We start from the raw sequence: 11,917 nt of genomic DNA on the forward strand, positions 1-11,917 counted from the left end.
AGTATCATCAAAAGCACAAGCTCACAATTTACTTACTCACTTTTTGGTGTGCGGTTTATTCATACTACCTTTGATCAATAATTTCATGACAGGCATTATATAATATCCATAATCCTTAATATTTGTTTGACTTGGCATCAACATATAACAAGCGTCCAATGGTCGCATGAGAGAACCATACTCATCCACCAATCGAAAAAAAATGAATATGCGGTTGAAAATGTCAACTCTACTAAAGTAGTTTCGTATTGCTTTTTCACTAGGCAAGGTTTAACAAAAGACAACCATAAGCTATCAATGAGCCAAACATGATTGAGAGCCCCCTCTTTAAAAATATGCTTCATCTAGCTAAAAGGTCATGGTCTTATTATGCTACATATTCGTAAACCATTCAATAAAAAATCAACTCTAAGAAGCAACACTTACATGACAAAGAAATTGAGTGCACGTGAACTTTGTCATTTTGTATGTAATTTCACTTTCAAGTTTAGTATCATATTTATCTCAAGTCCATATCTTGATGAACACAATTGGATGTGGATACCCTTAGAAAGTCTATTAAACATAGGTGACTCATTGCATACTATGTCAAAAAAGAAATAAAACCATTTTATGGAAGTGAGCGTATCATGGTTTGTTTGAGCCCATCAAGAGGTTATGCGCATAAGTACTCGCACTTTGAGAAGAAATGTGTATATGTGTTTGGATTTTATCTTTATCATTTTTCATTGGCGACATGATCACCTCATTTTGCTTAAATTGAATAGAAAGAAAAAACAAAAATGTTAAAAATTGAAAATAAAGTCGTGGCAATTTATGGGTACAAAGTAATAAAATAAGTAATACTTGGCAAAATATTGGAGATATAGTTTGGGGATGTTCCTCATCCTGCATTTGTGATATATATTCATCTTCACTCTCCCTACTCTTAGTAGGTGAGAATTATTCTCATGTTCTAAATTCATCTCTTTTTCTTCTTCCTCCTCATGTTTGTTATTCTTGTATTTTCTTGTTTAGAGAGACATTTAAGCATGCAAACAATCTTAAAACTTTGAATTTTATACATAAGATACAATTATGAAAGCATTGAAGCAAAGAATGAGAGCATCTCTTACTATCCTCTCGTCTCCTTTTGCAATATTTGTTTTCATCTTCGCAACTCGAGTTGGCATGTTACTCTCCCACTTTGTTATTTTCTCTTGTACATGGTTCGCAAACCATTCTTCGTATGATATCTTTTGAAAAGAAGAGTTTAAACGCCATCTCTTCTCACCAGTTGCATTGAGATATTTAAAATGCTTCTTTCGTGCAAGTTTTATGTCTTTGAAACCGCGTTTTGGCTTGCCTATGGGACCGTGATCCATTACTCAATTCAGGCTTTTGACTACCCTTCGGTCTTCCTGTGGCTCTAAAAGGAACGTCGACGATAAAGAACATAACGCTCTTTGATATGGTGGATAAGGTCAATGCGTTTCTTCCATGCTCTATTCCACTTTTGACAAGTTTCGTCTACTCGACAATAGCGGACAAGCGTCCCATCTCTTTCTTTAAACTCCTCAATGAAGAGTTTCTTTGCTTAGACATTAATATGCATCTCTCTCTCTCTCTCTCTCTCTCTCTCTCTCTCTCTCTCTCTCTATCCAATATATACACAAAACCATAAAACGATCAATTTAATCACATCATATTTCACAAAGTTTTTTCTCTCAAAAATATAGATTGAAGAAGAGATGTGTTGATCATATGATGATCTCCGTTTCGTATGCATCAATATCTCGTTCGTGAATGCGAAGAGGAAGACTTGCCTCTCCTCCTCATGAGGCTTCGTTTTGCTTTACAAGCACGATTAAACGTCCCCTTTGATGCCATCTTTATAGCTCCAATCTTTGCGGGTTTTTGAGGCTTTTTGTAAGCACATGCTCGACTGAGACCGTCGTGGAGCCTTGTGGGGTGTCATCCTCTTAAAATTTGAAGATTTTTTAACAATAATACTTAAGGTTGAGCTTGACGACGGCTTCAATTGAATCCATGGTCCATTCCGCTAATCCTTCTATTTCACTGGATCCCTCTCACGCGGCCCTCCTCTCCTCGCAGCACGTGACATTGCCTTCTTATTTTTAAATGAGTCTCTTTTCCATGCTCAACCTTAAGCGAAGGTAAAGCTTGAGAAGGCTTGAATGAGGCAGTGAAGGTGCAACGAGGGAAATTCGAGAGTGCAAGGAAGTAGGAGGGAATAGAGGGGAGGAGACTCAGGTAAATTCGGGCTGCCTCGCAAACACAACGCCTATGCTTGATGAAGTGGAAAAGACCATCCCAGGCGGCTCAGAGCTATGGCAAGAGAGCACGACTTAAGGACGCTAGAAGACGGAGGCCACATTGCAGGGCTATGGCATCGCGTTGATGCCCTGGCGCAAACCCAATGCCGCTTTCCCTTGCGTAGCTCGAATTTACCTCATTGTTATCCGATTGCAGAGCTTTCAACGACGTCTCGATTCTCTCGCTGCCCCCTTTACACCACCCGAATTTATCTGCTCCACAATCCAACGGCCCTGGCAAGCCCCATCGTCGATCCCCTCCATTTAACTGCGTGCCATATAGAGAGGAGGCTCTGCTTCTTTGCTTGGGCAATTGCATGTCATCACTTTGTGAAAGGAGATCTTCTAGGTAAGTGTGCCTGTGCGGCGATGAGGGTTGACCTCCCGGGAAGATTTCCCACATTTCCAACAAGAGCGGATGCTTTTGTCTAGAGTCAATGGCCTTTAACCGTGACTGTGAGGGCTCTTGTTTGGGTATTCGTTTATTGATTGGTTCCCAGAGTACAATTGTCGGAATTCAGTTCCTTAGAACCAAGTGCTCAAGACAATCCACAACCAATGACTGCTCAAGTATGTGTAGGTGAGTGTGTTTTTACAAGGATCTTAAATGTCCTTACGCTTTCAGCAAGAGGGTGTCCCTCTCCCAAAAAGCAAGCACACTCACCATCTCTGCATAGGATTTTTCTGTACATAGAAGTTTCCCCCTCCTCTCGGGTTTTCAAAACCTTACAAACGTTACACACACACACACACACACACACACACACATACACACACACACAAAGATGAAATGAAATGCTATGTTAACATCTTCAAAGGGCCAAAATGACCTACGAAACCAAGAAAGTTACAACGCGGTGAATTTGATTATTGAGTGGTCTTGGCAAGCAATCCAGGTAGGAGATGCTCACTCAAGATGGCCGAGGAAAAATATTGTTCCATCAGCACAACACAATCCTCTTAGAAGGATGCACACATGATTCTAATCTATTGCTAATACAATTGCAAAATCCTAATCTCATTGCTGATTTTAAGCTTAGATGTTGGCTTGGCTTTATCTAAGCCTATTATAACCATTCCGGGGTCCTCCTTCCTCTCTTGACTCTCATAAAGAACCCCCTAGATTTCATGAGTTTGATAAGATATTATGACCCAAAAGAACCTTTACGCACAAAAAATAGGTGCTACAAAATGGAAAGGTCATAACTACTATTAAAGTTGAAAGTCATCCTTTTGAATATGCTAAAAGATGACAGAATTCTATGTCACCCATTTTATGTTTTATACTTAATTCTATGTATAAACATGCATATGGGTTGAGTGCCACATAAGACATTAATGTATACCAAATATATGCTTAAATGTAGGTTGCTAACTCTACAAGGCTTACATGTGTCCTTTGAAGCTCAGGCTTTTTTTATTACTCTTAGCAAGGCTTGGTATTTTTTAGAATCCTTCATGAAGCTCAGTTTTTAAACCCATCTTCTCTTGAAAAATATAACTATATGGCCTTTATTTAGCGATTTTCTTATGATATAGGGCTTGGTAATTTTTAGAATCTTTCATGAAGCTCAGTTTTTAAACCCATCTTCTCTTGAAAAATATAACTATATGGCCTTTATTTAGCGATTTTCTTATGATATAGCATACGAAACTAGTTCTGTTGATTCAGTTTGCCACAATCAGTAAATTGTCAAGATCATTTCTTTGATGACAAGTACTTTTTTCCATAGAGTCTAGTGGCATGTTATGAAAAGCTATAGCTGGCGTACCTCATAGAATTTTCTCTTAAATGAATATTAGAAGCAAAGTGAAAGAGTGATGTGTGCAGTGCGGTGCGGGAGAGGGAAGAGGAGAAGAGAGTGCATCATGTGTGGGTGGAGCAACCTCCAAGTGATGAGAAGCCCTTATTCTTTTGGTATATGAAGAATAAGGAAAAGATGTACAATGGGCGGGTGGACGGCCACCCAATCGCGGACAGAGGTGTAATGTCTTTACCCCAATGAACTCCACTTAAAGACAATGAGCCGATAAGTGAGTGCTATTACATAAACTACTATTATGTACAAAACAATAGGTGAGAAACTCTCTCAACCTACACCCAGTGGCTCGCTCAATCGATCTACATGATAGTAGACAAGCGTACATATCCACGCAAGAGCTTGCATGTAAATCTTGCAGACAACTCTGTATGGTCTGCAAAGCTCTACAATGCATCATTCTAGTGAGAACTCATGTCTGTTGCCATAAGTGAATGTCAAAGTGGGAGACGAAAACCATGATCAATCGCATCAAAACCAATGCTCGTATATGCCTAAAATAGCTATGTCTACAAACTACAACCTTTTGGCATAAACAACACCATTAAACCAAGTGAGCCAAATCTGGGACAAACAGCTCAAAGGAGCATAAAGCGTATAACCATATACGCAAGGAGTGAGCAAATACACTCAAAACGCATTTCACAAGAAGATCGCATGTAATCTGTAGCCACATAAGCATATGAAACTAACAAAACCTGTCAAAGTGGCAGTCAAACTCGACCACTAAACCATCAGAGACTAAAGTGTACATACGCACAAAGTATGGCAACAATCTAGGAAAAATCCAGCAAAGTTTCCCTTGAGAACTGAGTATAAACTCAAAAATCTCACCAAAACCGCGTAGAGTATGAATAGATACTTAATGTCTCAGTAGAAAAATTCGCATGTGGTGTACATTAGCTACAAAAAACCTCGCAAACAGCTCATTCCTGAATGAGCGGCTCTATAAACATGTACCTGTCCAAAAAACACTTGTAAACCTGTGAATCTGCTACCTGCAAGCTATATTTAGCTCAAGCTGTATCCGCATATGCATGCATAGCATGACCACACAAAAACATGCTAAAAGCACTCTCTGGAATGACCCACACAATCATACATGAACACTATCTGTGTCGCATAATCTGCACTAGAAGGAACATGGAATCTGAGAACGCCTAAAATTTTGTGCAAGCCATATGTGGTCATAAAACACCGACCAAAAGTCGTGCCGCTCGTGGGGAATCCGCTCTGGAATGGTCCGTCAGACTTGTATGTGTCTAAAATGTGTCGTCGAAGCTAGAAAGTGGGAATGGTCGAAATCGAAACACCATCGGGGAGAGGGGGGGTCACACCGAGGAGACACTGCGGAGTTACAGCCGCCAAGATCAAGCTATTATAGCCAAGCTCCATCGCATCGTCACCTAGCAAGGAAGCCATCACACGCGCGTCGATCACTACAGTGTTGTGTGCGATGTGGTGTGGGAGAGGGAAGGGGAGAAGAGAGTGCGTTGTGTGTGGGTGAAGCAACCTCGAAGTGAGAAGGAGCCGTATATAAAGAATAAGGAAAGGGTGTACAGTGGGCAATCGGTCCGCCACCCTACCGAGGGCAAAGTCGTAACGCCTTTACCCTTACACAATACAACACCTTTTTAATATTTGCATTAGTATCGAGACTTACATTAGTCTAGTACCACATGAGAAAACAATGTATAACATAAACCAGTGAAAACTAGGCGAGCGCCAAAAAACATATTGTTATCCATTCAAGTTTTTGGAAAAAATTTCAGTACTCTTAATAGGCTTGGAAAGTACCTAATAGGCTTGGAAATTTTAAGAATATTTCATGGACATGTCATGTTTAAAACTATCTTCTAGTATTTTTACTATAGCTTGACAAATGCTAGCCTTTATCATGGTCGAGTATGCCTATCACCCCCGGAGGGTGATAGAAACTCAGCTCGTTGGTTTTGTAGAGTACGTTCAAACCATGAATGACCTCTATGCAAACCTGCATCTACTCTTGGGCACTAACGACGTGAGTAGGGATGTCATAGTTGTTGTCCAAGCTATACATGATAAAGGTGATAATATTCTTCCTGTTTGGACAAGTAGCAAAGTACGGTTCACATATTGTCAAGTTTGGATCTTTGCTCTTCGTAGGTTTGTAGTCGTATCCATTTTTTAATTTCATATTTAGCTTACCTAAGGACTTAAGAATGCGCTCCTTTAGTAGTTATTGTGTGAAGTTTGATTTCTAGGATTAAGTTTTTAAGATGTCTTATCGTTTTTTGCTTAAAATTGAGTACTGGTTTTAAGCCAAGTAAGTTGCGTCAACTTTATTTTACGCATGTCTTTTCTAAAGACATTTTTAAGTTAATTATGTTTTGTTTTATCTAGTTTTGTTTCGTAGCAAACAAAGTGATTTAGTTAGTTTGTTAGTTTGTTTGTTTATTTTTGTTTTTGTTTTTGTTTTTGTTTTTCCTTTTCTTTTCTTATGTCCCTTGCTTTTATAGTTTTATGAGTGCTTTATTCATGAATTCACTACTATTTTGAACTTATGAAAGTATATATCTTCTCTTGGAAGATATCAATTTGTGAAATTTTTTAAACTATTTACTCCTGAGAGCATCCAAAAGTGGATCCGAATTTGCTTTCCACCAAAACAGCTAATTGTCAAGATCAAACCTCTACCAAGAACATTACAAGAAAAATTTGATGATAAAAGCATTTTTTCTCATAGAATCTGATGGCATGTTTATGAAAAACAACAGTTGAAATAGCCCATAAATCTCTCTTAGAGGAATAATTAGTTACCAAAGAACATAGTTTCATTTGCTAGCCTTTGTTGATAATTGATTCAAAGTAGCACTAGAATATGCTTTAGTGATAGATTTTGGTTAGATACATCAATAGAGTATCGGTATCATCCAAAAGTGCCACACTAATAGAAATTAGAATGCTATTGTGTAGAGAAATGCATGCTATTATGTAATAGTCTATTATTAGTTGTAAGATTATGGCCAATAAAATTCAAGGAAAAATGGAGTTGTGATACCAATTCCCCATGCACAATGTATTTTGTGTGAAAATCTAAGTAAAGGCCTACTTTTGTCATTCAATAAGTTATGGCTATTTTTTCCATGTAAGCCATAACCTTTTAGTTTGAACGTACACATTGTCACTCAAAACCATTGCAACATGTCTAAAATTAATAAAGAGTAAATATCTAGCGCTTTAATCAGCCTAAAAGGACTTTTAAGGTGGTTTGGGTTGCAAATATGAGGAAACGACACTCAATTTGGTTGAGAGTTCTTTACAAAACATTTGTTTGTTGGAATCCATAACTGAAAACGTCGTACCAATTTTTCAAATCTTACTAACCAACCTTGTGTATTTCAAACACCTTAAAATTCATTAACATCTCTGAAATAATTCTTAAAAGGTTGTGGGTTGAGAGAAAATAAAAGTGTCCGGGGACATAAAAGGTCCAATACAATACCAACCTAGTGTAAACATAAAACGACTTTATACTTTTCATTTTCTTCTTCTTTGTGCTTCAAAAATGAAATGATCCATGGGACATCATCATGAACAAGACAGTTATAGTAGATGTTGTATCTCAATCATAGATTATTCTAGTCATCCAATGCAAAATGATAACGGTGAAGGATGCCTCTCCTCCCTTACATGCAAGCATAGTTGAAGACGGTTATAACTTTTGTATAACAAGATTCTCGTTAAACTTTATTTTTTGATGGATCATAAATTTTCTTCAACCATCAAAACATAGTTTTTCCTCCATGCAAATATGTTGGGGAATAAGAAAATTTGGTCCTTACAATGTAATTTTCTTTAAAAGTTCGAGAGTTCTCAAAACCTTCAAATGGTTAAACAAAAATGGTAGTGCAACTTACAAATGCCAAAAGCTTTAGAAAACAGTACAGGCAGCTAGAAAATCCTAAAGATTTTTACTTTTTTCAGAATCACAAGTAGAAATAAATTATTTTGAATATGACATTCTAAAGCATGAGAACATGGCATGGAGTAGAATATAAGGTCGAAAACATTCCTTTCTTATCTCAAAAGCTCTATTGCATACTTACCCTCACATAATGGCTTGATTTCTACTTGCCAATTACCTGGAATTCCATAAGATACCTTTTGTGATCTCGCACCACTCAAACGTTCAAGCCAGTGAAGTCCAAGCTCATCAAGCATGGAACTCAGGGTGATGTTTTCAACACTCAAATCATCTCTTAAGCAAAGTGAATGAATGCCTGCAGTTTCTACGGGGTGCGCTTTTATTAATTAAAAAAACAACACTTGTGGCTATTGTTTCATGACATACCACCTTCCTCCTCCCTCATTCTCCACCCACCACTTAAGCGTCACCTAGCTACCACCCTTTGTGCACCACCTAACTGCCACCATTTTCCTTTCTCCTTAATTAAAGAGCATTTGTGCTGATTCCGATTAACAAAGCACTACAAAATGCCCCACCTAATGTTACCATTATACTAATGTTAAGATCGTAGATTATCAACTTTACACTCCTCATTGTGGCATACTTACCTTACCATAGCAGTGTTTCATTGCATTATACAATCATGTCCAATGTGTGACTATGAAAAGAGCGTCAATGAATAAGTTGGCCTTTTTAGACCACGAATCCAGGTTTATCCTAGCTCAAAATGAATGTTGGTGATGCATGTTGTTTTTAATAAAAGTAAAATTCGTGAGTAATATTTATGCCAGTGTACACATTCTTGCTATATGGCCAAATGAATAGCAAGAGAAATTATCTCACTTTCAAGCCAAGCCCGCCCCCCCAAACACACACACACACACAGACACATAAACCACTTCCTACAAAAAAAAAAAAGGAACTTGTCATGGTGTTTGCAAACATAGGAAGAATATATCATGGAGAGTCCTTTCCTGATACATCTTGGGTCAAAAGGGGTTGTCAATTTACAAAACTATGCACCGCCTTCTCAAAACTATCTATGATGAAATGGTACTTGCAAAGAGGGATAAATTAAAGTTAAATCTAGATTATTATTGCATGGTATGATTATAACAAGATGGATGTTTAGGCAATCTACATACAAGCAGTGTAAAGTTCTCGATAGACTAGAATAATTATAAGAAAGAAAGTGGATGTTGTACTAAGGATGTAGAGGTACCATATCTTTGGGAAATTTCTATTGTTGATGGGTTGTGTCCTAAGACTCTAGCCTCTTTGTGTGAAGCTCCTCTAGGTGCATGATATGAGTATGAGATAGTGAGAACTTCCTCTAGACAAGTAAGATGACAAATAAGATTATATGTAGGATGCCATGTAAACAAAGCCATGTGATGAGCCCTAGTCAAGTGCATCATGTGAGTGCATTAGATGAGTGCCATCATAGAGGCAAAGAAGACTGCGTAACATGAAGCATGTGTGAGGTGAGTACCATGTTATCTATGCCTTTAAAAGAGGCATGCAATTTTCTTCTAATAATGCAACATCACAAGATAAAACATCATATCCAAAGAGTAGCAATGACAAAGAATCATGACGAACTAGATTCATTATGGAGGACTCTTCGCAAGCAACCCAGGTCTAAGATGCTCACTCAAAATGGCCGAGAGAAAATATTGTTCCATTAGCATATCACAATCCTCTTACTAGGATGCACATGATTCTAATATTTGGTTGATACAATTTAAGCATTGACTAGTGAAAAGACTCAAGATCATTAAATTATAAAAATTCTTTTTTTCATTCTTCGCTCCTTATGGAAGCATCGTGGCCTCTAGGTTGCTATTAGTGCAAGAAACATGTTCTCTAATTATAAATATATAAGAAGTTATGCAAGTATGTCTTTATGTACCAATTGGTAGAATATGATCCAAGGAAGCAAGTGGGATGACTTTTTGCCATAACTACTATGAGAGGCTCCTCGAGAAAGCATTTTGGTAGATTTTAAGGTTAATTTTTCTTCTAAAATCAATTCAAGTAAAAACAAATATTTGGAGAATAGGTTTGACAAGCAAACACATTTGATACTTATCAAGAAGATTATCAAGCCCCATCACGTGGTTAATCCTTTTTATGTTTAGAACATGAAGAACCATGGTTTACAAAGGCAATAGCACGTTCAAGAAAGGACTATTGTAAAACTTGGATATTTGTTTGAATGTCATTAAACCGTCTACTCCATGATATCATAGTTGACAATCATTGGTGGAAGTATCATTGGTGCATCAATACTTCAAGGAGACGTCTCCCTTTTATATTGTTCAATGCCGATCAATCTGATGTTTAGGATAAGCAAAAAAATCTCCAATTTCATCACGAGTATGCATTATCTTAGGATGAGTTCTAAGAAGATAAACAATGCCATCTCAAGCATTGTAAAATCCTAAGTTCATTGTTGATTTGAAGCTTAGATGTTAGCTTCAAAGTTGCTAGCTATGTCTTCTTCAAATACTAGAGGAAACAATCGGCTAAAAGAACACTAAGGCCATTAAATGTATCTGCAGTATGATGATACTATTGTCCATTCCAAGTTTTAAGAAGAAGTAAAGAGACAACTTATAGGCTCATGTTGCTATCTCATTGGAATTTTTTCATGCCTTCATCTAAACCTCCTTTAATCATTCAGAGGTCCTCTTCCTTCTCTGCATCCTCTTCATGTAGAACCCCCTAGATTTCATGAGCTTGATGAGATATTATGACCAAAAAGAATCCTTACGCACAAAATATAGGTGCTACAAAATGGAAAGATGTTTCATAAGTATCTATTGATCATCCTTTCAAATATGCTAAAACGATGACAAAACTCTATGTCACCCATTATATGTTATACATTGAATTCTACGTATAAACATCCATATGGATTTACCACATAAGACAACTATGTATACCAAATATATTCTTAAATGTAGGTTGGTAACTCTACAAGGCATACATCCTTCCTTTGAAGGTCCGGAATAAAATTCATTTCTCTTAGTAGGGCTTGGTATTTTTTAGAATCCTTCTTGGAGCTCAAATTTCAAATCCATCTTCTCGTGAAAAACATAAATCCGTGGAAATTATTTAGCTATTTCCTTGTGATATAGCATCCAAAACTAGATCTGTTGAGTAGTTTCCTACAATCAGCATATTGTCAAGATCATTTCTTTGATGGCAAGTATTCTTTTCCGTAGAGTCTAGTGGCATGTTTATGAAAAGCTATAGTTGGCATATCTCATGAAATTTTCTCTTAAATGAATAATAGATGCAAAACAAGAATATTTGCATTATTTTTTACACTTACATTAGTTTAGTACCACAAGAGACAACAATGTATAGCATAAACTGGTGAAAATTAGGCGAGAGCCAAAGACATATTAGTATCCTTTCAAGTTTTTGGGAAAAATTCAGTACTCTCAATAGACTTTGAAATTTTAAGAGGTTTTCATGGACATGTCATGTTTAAAACCATCTTCTCTTGGAAGATTTCACTTTTTGGAAATTTTTTAACTATTTGCTCATGATAGCATCCAAAAATGGATCCGAAATTGCCTTCCACCAAAAACAACTAATTGTCAAGATCAAACCTCTACCATGAACATTACAAGAAAAATTTGATAGTAAAAGATTTTTTTTTTTCAGAGAATCTGATGGCATGTTTATGGAGAACTACAATTGAAACAACCCATAAATCTCTTTTAGAGGAATAATTAGTTACCAAAGAACATAGTTTCATAAATCTGCTAGCCTTTGTTGATAATTGATTCAAAGTAGTACTAGAGTATGCCTAAGTGATA

At 37.0% G+C, this 11,917-nt stretch overlaps 1 pseudogene; it reads right to left on the reverse strand.

Annotated features, from left to right (window-relative positions):
• Window positions 1-36: 36 nt before the first annotated feature.
• On the reverse strand, window positions 37-2,456 carry LOC147420681 (uncharacterized; annotated as a pseudogene).
• Window positions 2,457-11,917: the final 9,461 nt, after the last annotated feature.

Source organism: Adiantum capillus-veneris, chromosome 28 (genome assembly GCF_014529385.1).
Source record: "Adiantum capillus-veneris isolate H3 chromosome 28, ASM1452938v2, whole genome shotgun sequence".
In the NCBI taxonomy this organism is placed as follows: domain Eukaryota; kingdom Viridiplantae; phylum Streptophyta; class Polypodiopsida; order Polypodiales; family Pteridaceae; genus Adiantum; species Adiantum capillus-veneris.